The sequence below is a fragment of the Dermacentor albipictus genome, chromosome 1, assembly GCF_038994185.2.
Source record: "Dermacentor albipictus isolate Rhodes 1998 colony chromosome 1, USDA_Dalb.pri_finalv2, whole genome shotgun sequence".
Taxonomy (NCBI): Eukaryota; Metazoa; Arthropoda; class Arachnida; order Ixodida; family Ixodidae; genus Dermacentor; species Dermacentor albipictus.
Genome location: NC_091821.1, coordinates 235,650,993 through 235,667,826, shown reverse-complemented (window position 1 = coordinate 235,667,826; position 16,834 = coordinate 235,650,993). Strand labels below are relative to the sequence as shown.

Genomic DNA, 16,834 nt, shown 5'->3' with positions numbered 1-16,834 from the left:
ATCACGTTGCAGCGCGTCGTCGCTATGCGGCGCGCAATGGCGGGGATAGGTCTCGAATGTGCGTTGCCTTCGATAAGATATGCAGTCTCGCGCACTCAGCCAAACGCGCTAAAACTCCTATTTCACCATTGTAAACAAGGTTATAGAACAACGCTTGAGTGATCGATTAAAGAAGCAGAACGCGCGGAGCATATTGTTCTTTCTGGGCGTCGGTTTTCTAGAGGAGGACACGTCATGCAGGATCTGTGCTCTGGGCCCGTGACGAAAACATTAGGCGATGTACTCCAGTGGGTGCACAGGCCATTCACTGCTCTAGTGTGAGCGCCCATACGATTAATTCGCCTTCTTACAGTCGCGTGTCGCCCTAATGGCGAGATGGCAGCATCGCGGTCGGGCGTGGCCGTCGTATACGTGTCCGCGAGCCCTGTCAACAAGCACGACCTCTCGCGTGCAACAAATAACGAGCAGAAGCGGCGCCGCGGGCTGTTTGCCGAAGCCAACGCCCCACCGCAACGAACCCAGTGCAGTATGTGGGCAGCGCGGGCGGAAGAGATGGCGCCACGGATGCTTAGCGCGTGTAAATACATTAGCCGAGCGGCTCGGCACCCGAGCGGAGAGAGCGACGTCGAGCGCGGTCCTCACGATGGAGGCGCACCGGTGTTGCTTTCTCCGTTCAGCTGGTCGTATCCTGGCCTCGAGAACGGCCTTTATATGGTTGCAAACGTGTATGCATACAGTCGCCGCGCATTCACGTCCAATGGTAGCTTTTGTACTCACGCTGAGGTGGATCTCGTTCGCAGTAAGCTCCTTGCGGGACTGTCGTGCAGCAGCGTCGGCTTCCGGCCGCTTGCGGGCTGTGTCTGCAGCGGCGCCAGCGGGGGCTTCGGCGTAGGAAACGGTCAGGGTCCGAAGTTCGACTCACTTCCTAGGCGGCGATAAGGCGAGCACCCAACGGTTCTCTGCGAGCGTACACAATTCCCCTCGCTCTCCACTCGTCTGCCTATCTTTTCTTTTGTGCCGTTCATAGGTACGCTTGTTAGAAGAAAAAAAAGCGTGTGAGGTGCGCCGTCGTTCCCGGTGTGTCGTTCCTATAGTCCTTGTCTGACGTCGTCGCCATGGTATTTGCTGTTTAACGGAGGCAGTACCAGGCAGTACGACGCAGTACTTCGAAGCACTATCGCGAAACCGTCTTACTTCGTTCTCGATCCTGACAGTCAAACTCTTTCAATATTTTGACAATGACAGTTGTTTGAGAGGAATGAAGGGAGACATATGCAATAACGTATACAGAAACCGCTGCTGCTTTAATATGTTCGTGAAGGTGCACCAATTAAGATGGACGCCCACGAGTTGAACGGTGATACTTCGTTCGACTCACGGTGTTCGACTGTGCCTACCTTACTTAAGTGTTTACAAAAGAGGGCACTGGCGTTAACTAGACCTAATGGACATGAGCGTTCGTGCGTATGCGATGAAGCTGTCTCATGTTGATGCGTGCACCAGCTGCCGCCGAACCTCCGCCCTGCCACCCCACTTCCGACGCCACAAGGGTCGCATCAGCGGGCTGGAAACTATTGCGAAGTCCTGGTTGGAAGAGATCAATTTCGAATGAGAATAAATTTTCCAGCAGAACTCGGCTCAGGAACAATTAAGTCGGGCTTGACGAGAACGTGCGCTACAAAACGCTCTTGACGAGGTCTGGCTGTTACCGCTTTTCGCGATTGCGATTATCTTATTCCACTTCTGTCATTTCGCCGTTTTTGTTGTTGTTTATTGCACCACATAACTTTATGGTCGCAGTACGTATAACTGTATAACTGTATAACTGTTCCGCCTTAACTGTATTCGCAGTGTTCCTCGTGAGCCCTGAATTTATCTGTGAGAATTGTTTCGTCCTGGGCTGAGATGCATGGGTTGGTATGGCAGTACATTTCCCACCTTAATTTTTTTTTTCGTGCCCAAGTTAGAATATACGCGTTCGAACATTAAGTTGCTCGCGCCGACGCCGTCGTGCTGTCACACTATCGACGCGCATTCCTAGCCCGCGCATGGAGGATTGCGTTTAGCTACACAGGCGTCGAAGCCAGGTCACGTTCACGAAGGGTACGAGACCGAGCTATATATCTATATAGTACGCTATCGTGTTCCACGCTGTGTAACAAAGTGAATCCCCCTCGCGCTTCGCTCAATCGGCTCTGCCGTAGCCAGGGCTGCAGCGTTCTGGTTTCTACAGCTGCAGCATTAGCGTTGTGCGCTCACACATTAGCGTTCCTATGCTGAGAAGTTGTTTGCTCACCGCACTGGGGTGCATACACTATATATGGTCTTGACGGAAAGAGCAGTAAACGTCGAGCTAAATGTAGCGGTGCAAATCGCCAGAATGTTTTCCAGTTTTCCCTCTCTCTCATCGAGTGCGCAATCGAGGCGCAACACCAGTTAGCGCCTTCGCCAACGTTCTTCACGCTGCAGCGTATACTGGCTACACGTCAGGTCAGAGGTCACCGTTCCTACTACGCAGCAAAAGCAGTATAGTCTCGCGTGCTGCGTATGGCGCCATATGTCGCCTCCGCGCATTGTTAAAACGTCGTGCGAGGAGCTAGTGCGCAACACTAAACCTCGTTATCGCTGTCAGTGCTTTGTCTTCTGGCGAAGATGTCACATATTGCACTGGTGCGCATAATTCTGAGTGTTTACAACATAAAGTGCACGCACGAATTCTGCGCGCTTGTGTACAATAAGATGCTTTGCCAGAAATTGTTACCCCACGTTTTACTTCTGTCGGCTTTTTCAGATTAGCTGCGCACGTGCTATGTAGTAAAAAAAGCTGTTCGCTGTGTTTTATTGTCACTGCGTGTGGTTTTATTGTAATGACTTAGAATACACCGCCGAGGCCACCACGCTTTTAAGGCAAGTATATATAGAGTAAGTTCCTCCAGCGGGCCCGCCCTATCCCGGTCTTGGAGTGACGGGCTCGGGCCGGGCCCGGGCTTTACCTGTTTGTGGCAGGTCCGTGCAGTGCTCGGCTGTGTACTACCGGTCGGTCTCTCACTTGAGGCTTCTACCCACCTCGACTGAGCTCACGCATCTAAAAAAAAATTAATTTTTAGGGTGCACGTGCCAAAACCACCATCTGATTATGAGGCGCACGACGTAGCGGAGCGCGGTCGAATAATTTTGACCTGCTGGGGTTCTTTATACCGTGCACCCAATTCACGGTACACTGGCGTTTTTGCACTTCGCCCCCATTGAAATGCGACCACCCCTCCTTCACCCTTGCCCCAAGGAGCCCAAGGGAGTCATACTTCATAATCAACCCTGTATTTAAACGGAACGCACAGATGGTCACCGGACCGACCAGTGTCTCGCAAAGCACGGCTATAAACACGAATACCGATAGGGTCGCCGCGTTTCATATGCCGCGCAGGGATCATTGTGTGTTGTGCTCCTTTTTGCCTTCCTTCCATCCAAAGTACCTTCTGTGAGTTGTATTTATCTGCGGTTCAATGTACTGCCGTTGTGCTGCGCTGCAGTGTAACCCTGTGGAATGCCCGCGATGAAGTACTGAGCGTCCTCAAGGATTTGACAATAGATAACGTGTGCACATTCCAGCTTGGAAGCGCGCTTGTACACTATATGGTTAAGTACAGAATTTTTTTTTCCATAACGTGTGTTGTAGGATGAATGAATGAATGATCTGCTAGCTGATCTGTACTTGGCAGATCTGCGGTGCCCGAGTTCCGGTCACCTCCTCTGTAAAGACGTATTTACAGCATAACGGCAGTAATACGAACTTCTCGATTGCGTACCGTTTGGACCATTTTATCCTGCCCGCGGTGTTTACATCGGCCCCACTTCATTATGAAATATTTATAACATCATTTTATAATGTCGTATATACGGGAAAGATTGGTTCCCTTAGAAAGATGTAACAATCAGGATGTCGAACCGTACCCGAACCCGAACAGCAATTTTGGACGGAACTGAACCCGAACGCGTACCGATATTTTAGTAACGTGCCTGAACTTAAAAAAAAAAAAAACCTGAACCGGAAAAAAAATAATAGTAATAACGGTTACTGGTTCGCACGAAACAGTCCAAGCATATAAGGCTACAACGGGTGCTCAATGGTTTGCACAATTGTTCGAATAACTGCTTGTTCAATCGGCGCACTGCCTTACTAGCGGATTGTTACTACTCACGAGTTGCGTTGTGTGCGAGAATGGTGACAGATATATATGTGCTGGTAACTTATACGGCCGCCTCGGCAGAGACGCTTGCACCTCCGAAGTCGGCCATGCCAGTTGTGTTCCGCGGCCCAAAAGCTGTTTAGGAGCTTCACGTAATCAAAATTTCTGGTGACCTTCCCAATATGGCCGTTAGGTCAATCTCTTACTAAAGCTAGATAAACTGTAGATAAACACGGAGAGCGGTAACGACGATGTTCTCAGGAGGGATACCAACGAGTTCAGCCGCATTACTTGTCGTAACCACGCCCAGCACTGCGGTCGCTAATGAATGCAGTCACCTTCCCAGTGAGTGGTAACCGCAGCTGTAAACGGCACGAGAAATCTGCTTTTGTTACGTGTCACGGTTCAACGCACGTTTGGTGCTTAGCCAGGCAGAGTACAACGCTCTTCGAGGTGTGCAGTTGCTGTTCGTGCCGCACAATGGGATTGCTTTTGACTCTTTTGTCTGACCTTAGCCAGCGCAAGACTACGCGCCACGTGCAAATGCACAGTAAGGATGTATGATTCAGCACCAACCGTCCTTGTTCATCGTTCAGACGCATCTATGTCCTTGCCTGCTTCTAAAAAGAAAAAGAAAAGCAAACTGAGCGAAATGTCAAATGCTGGCTTCTTTCTTTGCTACAGACTAGAAGTGTGAAACTGTAATTTATGTAATGCAATGTGGATTCGGGGGGGGGGGGGCTGGAGAGGGGGGGGCGCTGTCTTCGACACTATTGATCACATGCCACGGTTCATTCACCACCAGTCATGTAGTCAAAATTGAAGCAAAACGAAAATTGACTGACTCTGCTGCTGTGACAGATATATATGGGCTGGTAACTTAATTATACGGCCACCTCGGCAGAGACGCTTGTACTTCCGAAGTCGGCCATGCCAGTTGGGTCCCGTGGAAGCTACGCAGACCTTACACGCTGACGCAGGGATTCTCAATAATTGCCTCCGTCTTTAATATGTGCATGAAAATTCTCCCGTATCTGTGTAATTCATACGTAAATTTCTGTCTCCTCTTTATGAAACTTGCGCATGCGCCATGCGGACAAGTCCATGGTACTGTATCCCCATGGGGCAGGATAAAATGGACTGCGCCAAACCGGTTTCGCGAACCGGTTTGCGAACCGTTATACGTGTTTTTCTGCGAACCGCAACTGAACCGGTACCCGTTGAACCCGAACCGCCACCAATATACTGTATACATATATTTTTTCGATTCGACACCCTGGTCGCCGTTTTGATTGACGCGACGGGGTGAGTTACTGACACTTCCAAACACCCTTATGGGTGTAAATTACTAAGCAATGACACGGTTTATTGATGGACTTCAGCGTCCCAAAGCAACACAGGTGCTATGAGAGACCAACGCGCGGTACACGATCGCTTTTGCTTTCCACCTATACATCGGAATGCAGCCGCAACGCGGCTGGACTTTGTGCTCAGAAGCAGAACGCGTAGCCGGTGATCCACCGGTGCGGGTATACCTGCAGCGTACAGCACTTTGCTTTCCCAGTGTTTTCGCGGCTAATAAACGACATCAGCTAATTGTAAGATTTACTAATTAACTTTCTAATTATTCAATCTAGGGTGCACGATGAAATAGCGAAATTGAAGGTGAATATAGTAGCGAAGTCACGTCCCATACCCGCTTGGCCCGAAATCCTAAGACTGTGGCACCCACTTTCAGCATATCCGTCCTTAAATTAGCTACCAAATGCATTCGCGTTCCCGTTAACCGTTTCCTAAAAGCGTGAAATGACGTATATATCAAAACTGGTGTTAGTCTTTGACTTTCTGCTTCGCACACTTGATTTTACAGGCTTCAATTTTGCAATCGCAATATGCGCCCTGAAGTGAAAAATTGAAAAAAAAGGTAATTAGTTCACACTTCACTTAGCTACCTGAACATTGCGATTTGCCGCGCGAGTAATATGTCTGCCTCATCAAGTAATCGACCTGACCAAGCCGATTTTCGCCATATGCGCCCCTTGCTGTAGTTTTGGAAAATGTGTTCGACATTAGGGGGGGGGGGGAGTAAACGCGGGGCATATATGAGAAGACTATTCACAATACGTTTAGCGACAGACACGATGGACAATACGTTGGGCAGTGCGTGTGGGCAGTGTCCTCGCCTTCGACGCAGTCCGCAATCTGTTTTTAGTGTGACATCAGCCTCGGAGGCGGAAAAGCCATCCTGGAGCCGAACACTACGGCTCAAGGCAGGAGACGCGGACGTCATGGGAACAAAGCCGAGCCGCGGTGAGATCAAGAGGGAAAACCTTGTACGCGACATCAGTCGCATACTGAATGTCGCGCATACTGAATACTAACCCAATTTTTTTTTGTTGGGGGGGGGGCGGCATGGACCCGGTGCCCCCCCCCCTCCCCCTGGTTACGCCACTGGTGTAATCAGTGTCGCCTTACCGTGCAACTCAGTTATTCCAGAGTCCACCTAAGTTTGCACGAAATGGAGTTCATGTCATGGGTCATATGTGGGTAACGTTTTCAAGTGTGTGGCTTAATTATAGGCAGTCGAAATTGTTGATGCAACTGCTCGAAAGAAACAGCTTCGCTGGAAATTGGATTGCGATTCTGCGAGCTAGGTCACACAAGTCGCTCCACTCCCCCTCGCACCCCCCCCCCCGCCCTCCCTTCCCACACCTTTCTTTCTTTTATATTTCATTGCGCAAATGCATAAAAAATTATTTTTTAACAAATCATAATCGTATGTCTGAGGTTTTTGTTTTTTAAATGTTCCTCGGATCCTTTGCCAAGAGGCGTGCAGGGTAATAAATGCAGCGTTTCGGATAAGGACGTTTACATATTCTGTGGATGTTTGGGATTAGTATAATTGTCTTATCGAATGAGAAAGTGTATAATATATTTGTAGGATCATTATATGCGGTATCATTTTCTAGTATAGATACACTGTAATATAAAAAGTCATTATTTTTTATTATCTTTTCTTACCGTTAGATTTTTTATGTTCCAGTTCTTTTTTGTTTACAGTTTCGTAAAATTCTGATTGTGATCATACGTAGTATCATGAACCAAGACCTTAAAATATGCAAATGCCACGTAGCCGCACAGAACCAAGGTAATGTTTGCCGTCGCTTGGAGATACTCAGTGTTTTTTTTCCATTCCACCTAATTACAAAATTCATCATCATCATCAGCCTGCTTTATGTCCACTGCAGGACAAAGGCCTCTCCCGGTGGTCTCCAAATACCCCTGTCCTGCGCCAACCGATTCCAACTAGCGCCCGCGAATTTCCTAATTTCATCGCTTCACCTAGTCTGCCCAGCTCCATTTTTTTCTGTTGCTGTCAATTAGAATATCGTGTATACCCGTATGCTCTCTGATCCAAGCCGCTCTCTTTCTGTCTCCTTAACGTTATCCCTAGATATCTTCATTCCATCGCTCTTTGCGCGGTCCTTAACTTGTTCTCAAGCATCTTTGTCAGTCTCCAAGTCTCTGCCCTATATGTCAGCACTGGTAAAATGCACTGATTGTACACCTTCCTTTTCAATGATAATGGTAAGCTTCCAGTCAGGAGTTGACAATGTCTGTCATATGCGATCCAACCCATTTTTATTCTTCTATGAATTTCCTTCTTATGATCAGGGTTCCCTGTCATTAATTGACCTAGGTAAGCGTACTCCTTCACAGACTTCACAGACTCTTGAGGCTGACTGGCGATCTTGAACTCTTGTTCCCTTGCCCGGCTATTCATCATTATCTTTGTCTTCTGCATATTAATGTTCAACCCCACTCTTACACTCTCTCTGTTAAGGTCCTCGATCATTTGTTGTAACTCGTCTGCATTGTTGCTGAATAGAACAATGTCATCGGCAAACCGAAGGCTGCTGAGATATTCGCCGTCGATCCTTACTCCTAAGCCTTCCCAGTTTAAGTTAATAGCTTCAATACTTCTTTCAAGCACGCAGTGAATAGCGTTGGAGAGATTGTGTCTCCCTGTCTGACCACTTTCTTTATATCTATCTTCCTGCTTTACTTGTGTAGAATTAAGGTAGCTGCAGAACCTCTTTAGAATCTCTTTAAGGTAGCTGTTATTAGATTCGTCGGACGATCTCGCCGCTTCCACCATTTGTAGGATTTCGAACTCGGGCCTGTAGGACGATCGGAGGAACTTTGGGGCGACAAGACTAGGCGAGCACGGTTTATTTACATGTTATTTACAGTTGAACATGATATACATCGACAGTCTAGCGTGACTCCCAAATGGAGCCCGCAAGACGAGCATGCAGCAAACAGCTTACGAGCACACAGCTCACGAGCACACACTAGCAGCCGACAATCGCTGCTTATAAGCACTCCGCTCGACGTCATTGAAGATGACCCGCCCTTTTGGAGGAGGAGGGCTCACATACACGTGCCGCACACACACACACAGGTGTAATGGTCCGGAGCCGACGTCAGAGGGGCTTCGTAGAACTCTGAGCCGGCCCGGATAGCGTACCCGGGTAGCACATTGTCTTGCGTCTTGGTCGGCGCGTGGGAAGGAGCCTTCGTCGGCGTTCCCGCGGCAACTCCCCCACTCGTAACAGAACAGGGCGGCGTTGTCGTGTTGCGCACAAAGCCTGCTTCGTCGAACTCGGAGCCGACCCGGGTGGCGCACCCGGGTAGCACATTGTCTGGTGTCTCGAAAAGCGCATGGGGAGGTTCCGCCAATTACCTCCCCTCGAGAACTCCCCTGAGCTGACCCCTTGCCACGTGGCTGCCGGTTATCCGCAGTTCTCTGAGAGAGAGAGAGAGAAACTTTATTTTGGTTCCTTCAAGGATTTAGCGTCTCGAGGTCTCGGTCGTCTTGGGCGCCGGCGACTTGGAGCCTCTTCCAGCAAGGGTGGGCCCCTATTCCAGGGCTCCACTGAGCCTAGCTACCTCACTAGCGTGCTGCACTAAGGCCCTTTGGGCCGTGAGCTCGCAGCTGGTAAGCCGACTCTCCCAATGCTCCGCACTCGGGTTATTGTGTTGGTGGAATGATTTATTGTGTTTACATTCCCATGTGACATGGTATAGTGTGGGTGTGGCCCCGCACCATGGGCAGGTGTCTCTATATTGTGTTGGGTACATTTTGTTTAGGATGTATAAATTTGGGAAGGAGTTTGTCTGCAATCTGCGCCAACTCGTTGCTTCCTCCTGCGTTAGAGCTTTGTGCGGTGGGGGATATTTGGCTCTCGTCCCTCTGTATAAGTTTAAGATTTCTTTGTATCCTCCCTCACAAGCGTGTGGGTGATACTCCGGGGCGCGCGACTGCTCTGCTCGGAACGTGGTCTCTCGAGCTAGGCTGTCTGCCCTTTCGTTACCCTCTATGCCTGCGTGGGCCGGAATCCAAATTAACTTGTGCGTAACGTTCCTCTCGGCGAAGTTGGCTCCGCCAAGAATTCTGAGGGCGGCTTTGCTAATCCTGCCCCGCGTGTAATTTCTGCACGCTTCCTTCGAGTCTGTTAGGATGTTTAGCGGCCTGCCTGTCCTATATCCTTCTACTGCCGCCAGCGCCACGGCAATTTCTTCGGCCTCCGCTGTGTCGGCTGCCTTTGCCGTCGCACATGTCATCAGATTCCCGTCGCCGTCCACCACCACCGCCGTGGCCATGCGCTTCCCTTCTCGCGGATACGTGGCAGCATCCGTGTACACCGTGTTCTCTAGTAGCGCGAGTGTCTTTTCCACGTATTCGGCTCGCGCCTGCCTTCTGCTCTCGTGGAGGTTGGGGTCCATGTTTTTAGGTATTGGCCTAACGCTTATTGTTCGTCTTAAGCAGTCGGGCACGTCTGCGTATCTATCTACGTGTCCACTCGTGTCCCGTCCCAGCCTAGTCAGGAGCGCTCTCCCTGCAGGGGTGCTTTTGAGTCTGGCTTTTTGCGTTTCAAGCAGGGCTTCCGCCAGTTCGCTGAAAGTGTTGCTGATGCCCAGTTGGAGCAGTTTTTCGTTTGAAGTGTTTTTCGGCAGATGGAGAGCCGTCTTGTATGCTTTCCTGATTATCGTGTCCGCCTGTTCCCTCTCTCCTTTGGTCATCGCGTGGTACGGTAGCGAGTAGATGACTCGGCTGACGACCAGGCTGCCGACGAGTTTCAGTGTGTCTTCCTCTTTCATGCCGTATCTTTTTTGGGAGACCCTGTTGATCATCCGGCCCACCTGCTCCGTCACTTTGCTCAGCAGGCTGATGGTGTGGCTGCATTTTCTGCTGCCCTGTAGCCACATGCCCAGGATTTTGATCATATTCTTTTCCGGGATGTTTTGACCATCAAGCGTTACTTCCAGCGTTGCTTGGGTGGGGTGTCTACCTACTCTCAGTAATTCGGATTTTTCTGTGGAGCATACCAGTCCCCTCTCTCTGGTGTACTTTTCGACACAGCGCGCAGCCTCTTGTAGCTTCTCTTGTTTTTCTCCCAGTGAACCTTGCGTGACCCAAACCGTGACGTCGTCCGCGTACATCGCGTGTTGGATGCCCTGAATCTCGCCAAGTCGTTTTGCCAGGCCGATCATCGCCACATTAAATAACACGGGCGATATCACGGAGCCTTGGGGTGTGCCTTTACACGGTGTGGAGAAGGTATCGCTCCTCAACTCCCCCAGTCCTACCGTTGCCGTTCTGTCGGTTAGGAAGTCCTTGACGTAGTCGTGTACTTTCCTTCCGCAGTTGGTGTTGTTGAGGCCCTCCATTATGGCCGCGTGGCTGACGTTGTCGAAGGCGCCTTTGATGTCGAGCGCCATCACAACGTTTTCACCCGCCTTAGGCATTGTGTCGAGTACCTCCTCTTTGAGTTGCAGGAGGACGTCCTGCGTCGATAGGTTGGCCCTGAAGCCATACATGCTGTCAGGGTACCACCTCCCGTTCTCCAGGTGCTGCTGGATCCTTCTGGTGACTATTCTCTCATACAGTTTTCCCAGGCACGACGTAAGCGAGATCGGCCTGAGATTCTCGATCTGTAGTTTCTTGCCCGGCTTGGGTATCATGACCACGATGGCGTGTTTCCATTCCGCCGGTACCTTCCCCTCTTGCCAGAGCGTGTTGAGGTACGACGTCAGCTGATCGACTGCCTCGTCGCTTAGGTTTCTTATGAGCGAGTTTCGAATCTTGTCCGCTCCCGCCGCTGTATTCTTGGTGGCCGCTCTCACGGCCTCGGTGACCTCCTCTCTTGTGATGGGTCGGTCCATTTTCGGGTTTTCCTCACCGAGATAATCTCCTTTGTAACCTTCGATTTGGTCTTTCCCGTAGCATTTTTCTCGAACTTCTTTCAGGAGCTGCTCTTCGGGACCTTCGTACTGGTGGACCAGTCTTTGGATCGATTTGCCGCTTTCGGACTTGTTCTTGCTAGGGTCCATTAGGGCCTTGAGGATGCGCCACGTTTTGGCAGTACTTAGGGTCCCGTTCAACGAGTTGCTAAACTGTTGCCACCCCTGTCTGGCCAGCTGCGTCGCGTACTCCTCCGTCTGCCTAGTGATGTCCGCTATCTTCTTCTTTAGCTTCTTATTTAGCTTTTGTCTTTTCCATCTCTTGGTGAGCCCGCGTCTAGCCTCCCAGAGCCCGAGGAGCCGCTTGTCTACCTCCGGTGTTTGTTCCGTTCTATGCACTTCTTGCGTGTACATTTCCTGAATTTGCTTGAGTTGCTGGCTCCACTCTTCAACCGAGGTAATGTTACCCTTTAGCTGTCGACAGTGTGCTCTAAAGGCGTCCCAATCCGTCAGCCGAGCCGTACCAATTTTCCTCTTGACATTGTCTGCCACCGTGCTGACTCTTATTATGTGGTGGTCGCTGCCAAGGTTCTCGAGCAGGTTTTCCCACTCTGCCTGCTTGGCGCCCCTGATAAAGGTTAGGTCGGGACACGTGTCTGGACTGACGCTGTTTCCCTGTCTAGTCGGCTGGTTTTCATCGGTTAGCAGCTCACACCCGGTGTTTTCTGCCGCCGTGCAGATGCCTCGTCCCTTCTTGTCTTCCTTCTTATAGCCCCAGCGCGGGCTTTTAGCGTTAAAGTCTCCCGCTATGATTAGGGTGTTTTGTCCCGCCAATTTTTTGGCCTCCGCGAAAAGTTTAATAAAGTTTCCTTTTGTCTGTTTAGGTGGGCTGTACAAGTTTACTATGTACGTACTTCTAGCCTTTCTTTTCTTTTTGGGAATCACCTCCGTGATCACGTGTTCTATCTGGGTGTCCTCGATTTCTTTATGCGCTATGGTTACTACTTTGTTACTTATGAGGGTCGCGGTGCGGCCACTCTCCTGGCACGTGTAGCCCCTGAGTGCGGGGGTATTATTGGTTTCCTGTAGCATGATTATATCTGGTGGATTTTCTCGCGTAGATATGAACTGTTGCAGGAGTCCTTGCTTGCGCTTGTACCCCCTGCAGTTCCACTGCCATACTTCTAGTTGGTTTTGTCCTGCCATGTTGCGTTGTTACTGTTGTTGCTTGTACCTTGGGTTTCTGATCCGAATCGCCTGTCATTGTATAGCCTATCCCTGGCGTCATTAGTGGTTTTCTGCGTGTTTTGATTTTTGACGTAGTTACGGAAGCTCTGGTCCTGCAGAGCTATTTTTTGTTGCGTTTGTTGCATCTGATTTTGCATCTGTTGCATTTGGTTTTGCACGCTAGTCATGAAATTCCTGATTTCATCATTAAAGCTTTTCTCCTCTGTGTTTTGCTGCACTGGTGCCCCGGCCTGCGGTGGTGGCGTTGGCGTTCTTATCGGTGAGTAGCCCGCTCGTCTGAGCGCTTGCATTTCTTTAATTAGGTCGTCTATCCTCTTTCTGAGTTGTCGCGTTTCTTCTCGGCTTAGCTCGAGTTCGCGTTTGAGACTTTTGTTTTCCTCGCTAAGTTGCCTTTCGGCCGCTGTCTGCGTGTTGTTAGTGTGTGGTCCCGAGTGCGGAGCAAAAAGTGTTTTGGGAGGGCCGGCCCCCCAGCTCACCTTAACGCCGCCGCCGCTCTTCTTTTGCTGTTTTTGCTGCTGCTGCTGGCCCGTGCCTCCCAGGGGTGGATAGGATCCGTCCCGGTTGGACCCTCGGCTCTGGCTCCGGCCCCGGTCGCGGCTCCAGCTCCGTGACCCGCTCCGGTAGGCATTGAAGTTTTGTTGACCCTGGTCCTGGCCCTCGTCTCGGAACCACCTCGGTCTTCTTGCGCCGCCTCTGCTTCGGCTGCGGCTGCGCCTCTGCTGCTGATGTCGCTGGGGACCTCCTCGCAGCTCGCCTGCCGTCTTGAGTCGTCTCTGAAGTGCGCCACAGTCCCGGTTGGATCGGAACACGTGCAGCGGGCTCAAATGGCTGCAGGCCGATCCTAACACTGTAGAATCAAGATATTTACGTAAGCGTTGTTGTATATCCTCCATTCCGGAGCCAAAGCACCCCCGCTCTGGGGGCCGCCGACGATGTGGCGAAGAGGACTCCCCCACCTAAAACGGCACTGCTGAGGTCGCTGTGGCAGAAGCGCCGGACACTTGACACCCCTCAAACTGCGTGCAAATTACTGGCGGGTGCGTTCTACAAACAGCGACGGGCGCTGCAGTGATGCCTTTCAGGTTTGGAGCGGGTTGCTTGCACGTGCGGGGTGCAGGAAAGCCTGTTTGGCACAGTGTATTCTGACTTTCCCTTTCTTTCTACTCTCTCCCCTTTCCCGTACCTTCTAGTCAAAAATATGAGTCATCTTGATGCGCTCGAAGCGAACGGACGTCTGTCATTTTTCCATAAGTTAAAAGTTCTCCGTCTCTTATTCCACAACAAGCGCTCTGTACTCATTGATTTACGTAACGCCTCTATGACTGCTGGTATCGCTACTGAATCAAATGTCTTTTCGTAATCTATGAAAGCCATATAGAGAGGCTTATTGTACTCTGCGGATTTCTCGATAACCTGATTGATGACATGGATGTGATCCATTGTAGAGTATCCCTTCCTGAAGCCAGCCTGTTCCCTTGGCTCAATTAGTCTTAATTAATTAATCAACTTCTCAAATATTATAGTTAGAATAAAAGTGTCACGGAGAAAATTATAAAGCAACATAAATGACTCCCGATACAGCTTTCTGTTGCTCAATGCGTGCTACTTAAGAGTGTTTTTCCGAGCGTGAAAGAAGCCCGCGAATACACGCAAAGTCCCTCGAACGGCCAGTCGCGCGGCAATTTTGCGTGTATTCGCGGGCTTCACGCTCGGAAAAACACTATGCGGCACGTATTGAGCAACAGAAAGCTGTACTGGGAGTTTTCCATGTCGCTCTACGATTTTCTCGTTGACACTTGTCGTCTAATAATATAGTATTTGAGAAGTTGATTAATTAAGACTAATTATGTAATTAGGAGGAATGCGAAATTTAATCTGACTAACTTAAGCAACAATACGCAAATAGACAATTAAAGTCGGAGACATCTGCACTTTTTCTAAATTGCTCTTTCTCAAGCTCTGCTGGACTACCTTCGCAGAAAAAAAAATGAAAAAAATAGTTCGTCGCCCATTTTTTTATTGCTTTGCTGCAGAATAAATCGAATGTACCGATACACTCTTTAACGGAACGCTTTCTGTGACTAAGTGAGCGCGCACTGTTACAAGCAGACTGCAACACGGCATCTGTGGGATCTTCTCTGATTCGATGTAATGCAGAGCCAATGCTTTTGTGGGCTCCTGACGTTTTCTGTTTTCAAAATGCATAAGCGGGTACGTGAAAGAGAGGCATGACGTGTCTCTTCAACGACGTCGGCTTGCCATTTGTTGCGCCGGTTGCTCCATACATGCAGTATATATAGAAGTACATTTGGAATACTTTGCTATTTTCGAATTATTTCTTAAGCGACACGAGAAACCGTGGATATGGAACAAGACGATCCGCAAAACGAGAACAAGGTGAAAGCAGGAGCCAACATTTCGACAAGTGGACTTGTCTTCCTCAAGGTGACATATGTATTCATATATACACGACACGACGACATATGTATATGTCCCCTTGAAGAAGACAAGTCCCCTTGTCGAAACGTTGGCTCCTGCTTTCACCTTGTTCTCGTTTTGCTGATCGTCTCGAATTTCCATCTTCCGCCTTCCCCGTGTTTTCCCTGGATATGGAACAACGCACTTAAGCACAACACTGAGCTGCTATGAATACAGAGAGGAGCTAAAGTTTTGCAGCGGTACCGATTCTCAGGCCGTTAGTTTCCTTCGACGCTAGGTTGGCAGGGTTTCCCAACGTTACTAGACTAGGTTCAGTTGTCAAACTCTCCGTAGGCGCCATACATCGCGGGTGGCCCCTTGTCTTGGTTTGCCGCCAGAGGGCGGGAGCACCGCAAGTAGCTCTACGCGGGCGCAGCTCTGCGTTGGCGAAGGGGCTTGACTCCTCAGACTTCGCAACTTACGTACTCAGCAAGTGTTTTCACCGATGTGTCTTTAAATGTTTGTATAGTCTCGCGTTTAGGAGATTGATTAAAAAACTTTACGTAGCTGTGAAAATGCTGCTGCGCTGCCCCAGAGTGCGCTGTGGAGTCCTTAGTCCAGAGCCGCAGCAGCCCCGGCCGTCCACTGCGCTCTATATTAATCAGCTGTTGCTGATGAGTAGCTGTAAGTAGCTGATTAGTAGTTGTAATCAGCTGTTGCTGCTTAGTACTAATTAAATAATGATGCGAACGCATGAGGCGATGTTAGCGCGACCACACGATGGTCCAAGAAAGTCACGGGAGCCCAAGCGAACCAATCGAGGCCAGTCAAGGCTCAGTGAATTAGGCGAAGTTAATTAAGGCGCAGTTAATTAAAATGGAGTTAAGGCACTCGAACCCACGGTCGTTGAAACCTGGACCTTTGATGGTGGCAACGAATTACATAAATAGATGAACTAATTTATTCATTAGTGAATTAAGAAGTACACTAACAATTATTGGATAACTTTTAATTAATAATGAATTAACTACGCATTACCTAACCGGGCGGATTTATAATTTGAATATCTCAAAGCTACGGCAAACATTACCTTGGTTGTGCCCAGCTACGCGGCATTCGCATATTTTAAAACTCTGGCTGAAGTTAGCTGGGAAACACGGTATATACACACTCTCAGCGCTTCATTTCGGGATTTAAAAAAATGAAGCTAGCACTATTTCTTTCATCAGAGCACCGCATTCACAAGTGCAATGTTGAAACCTACGTGAGATTTGCTCCCTTGCGAGCAGACTTGCACATTCAAAGTAAGTTATCGCTGCAGGAACGGTGCATAAATATGCATTCGCGTCAGTAAATAATATTGGATGATACGGCCCGTAAACTCTTCAAAACCCACAGGGCATTTAAAACGCATAAGAGTGTCGCAAAAATGCACCGAGACTGCAGCAAAACACGCATATATACAACGCGCCAAAACGCATAAACAACGGACAGTGCTTCGTCGCCCTGTCCGCGCCGCGCTGACCGAGCAAAGTGCGACAGCAGCGCCACGAGATGGGTGGTGGGTCCACGCAGTCACGGGAGTTTGAAAACTGAACCTAGTCTAGTAACGTTGGGGTTTCCTTCCAGGTGGGGCTGCTGGGCGAGGCTCCCGGCTTCCGGTTATAATATTTCCGGTGCGGCGGTCAGCTCGTCGGCTTGCTCGGCTGCCGAGGTAAGGAGGAGTGGCGGGT

At 49.7% G+C, this 16,834-nt stretch overlaps 2 protein-coding genes across 9 annotated transcripts in view; one reads left to right on the top strand and one right to left on the bottom strand.

Moving 5' to 3' along the window:
• The window catches only part of LOC135901250 (uncharacterized), a 29,970-nt gene extending 29,035 nt beyond the window's left edge, over nucleotides 1–935 (bottom strand). The window contains exon 1 of one of the 3 annotated variants that reach the window (XM_065430970.1): nucleotides 778–935. The gene's annotated coding sequence lies outside the window, so the exon portion shown is untranslated. The remainder of the gene's footprint in view (nucleotides 1–777) is intronic. The other 2 variants (XM_065430972.2, XM_065430971.1) reach the window with 2 other exon arrangements.
• LOC135901251 (oxysterol-binding protein-related protein 6-like) overlaps nucleotides 1–16,834 on the top strand; it is a 159,775-nt gene that overhangs the window by 53,395 nt on the left and 89,546 nt on the right. For 4 of the 6 annotated variants that reach the window (XM_065430977.1, XM_065430976.1, XM_065430973.1 and 1 more), the window contains exon 1: nucleotides 16,717–16,815. The exons of 1 other annotated variant lie outside the window; for it this stretch is intronic. The gene's annotated coding sequence lies outside the window, so the exon portion shown is untranslated. One more of the 6 variants, XM_065430975.2, reaches the window with a different exon arrangement.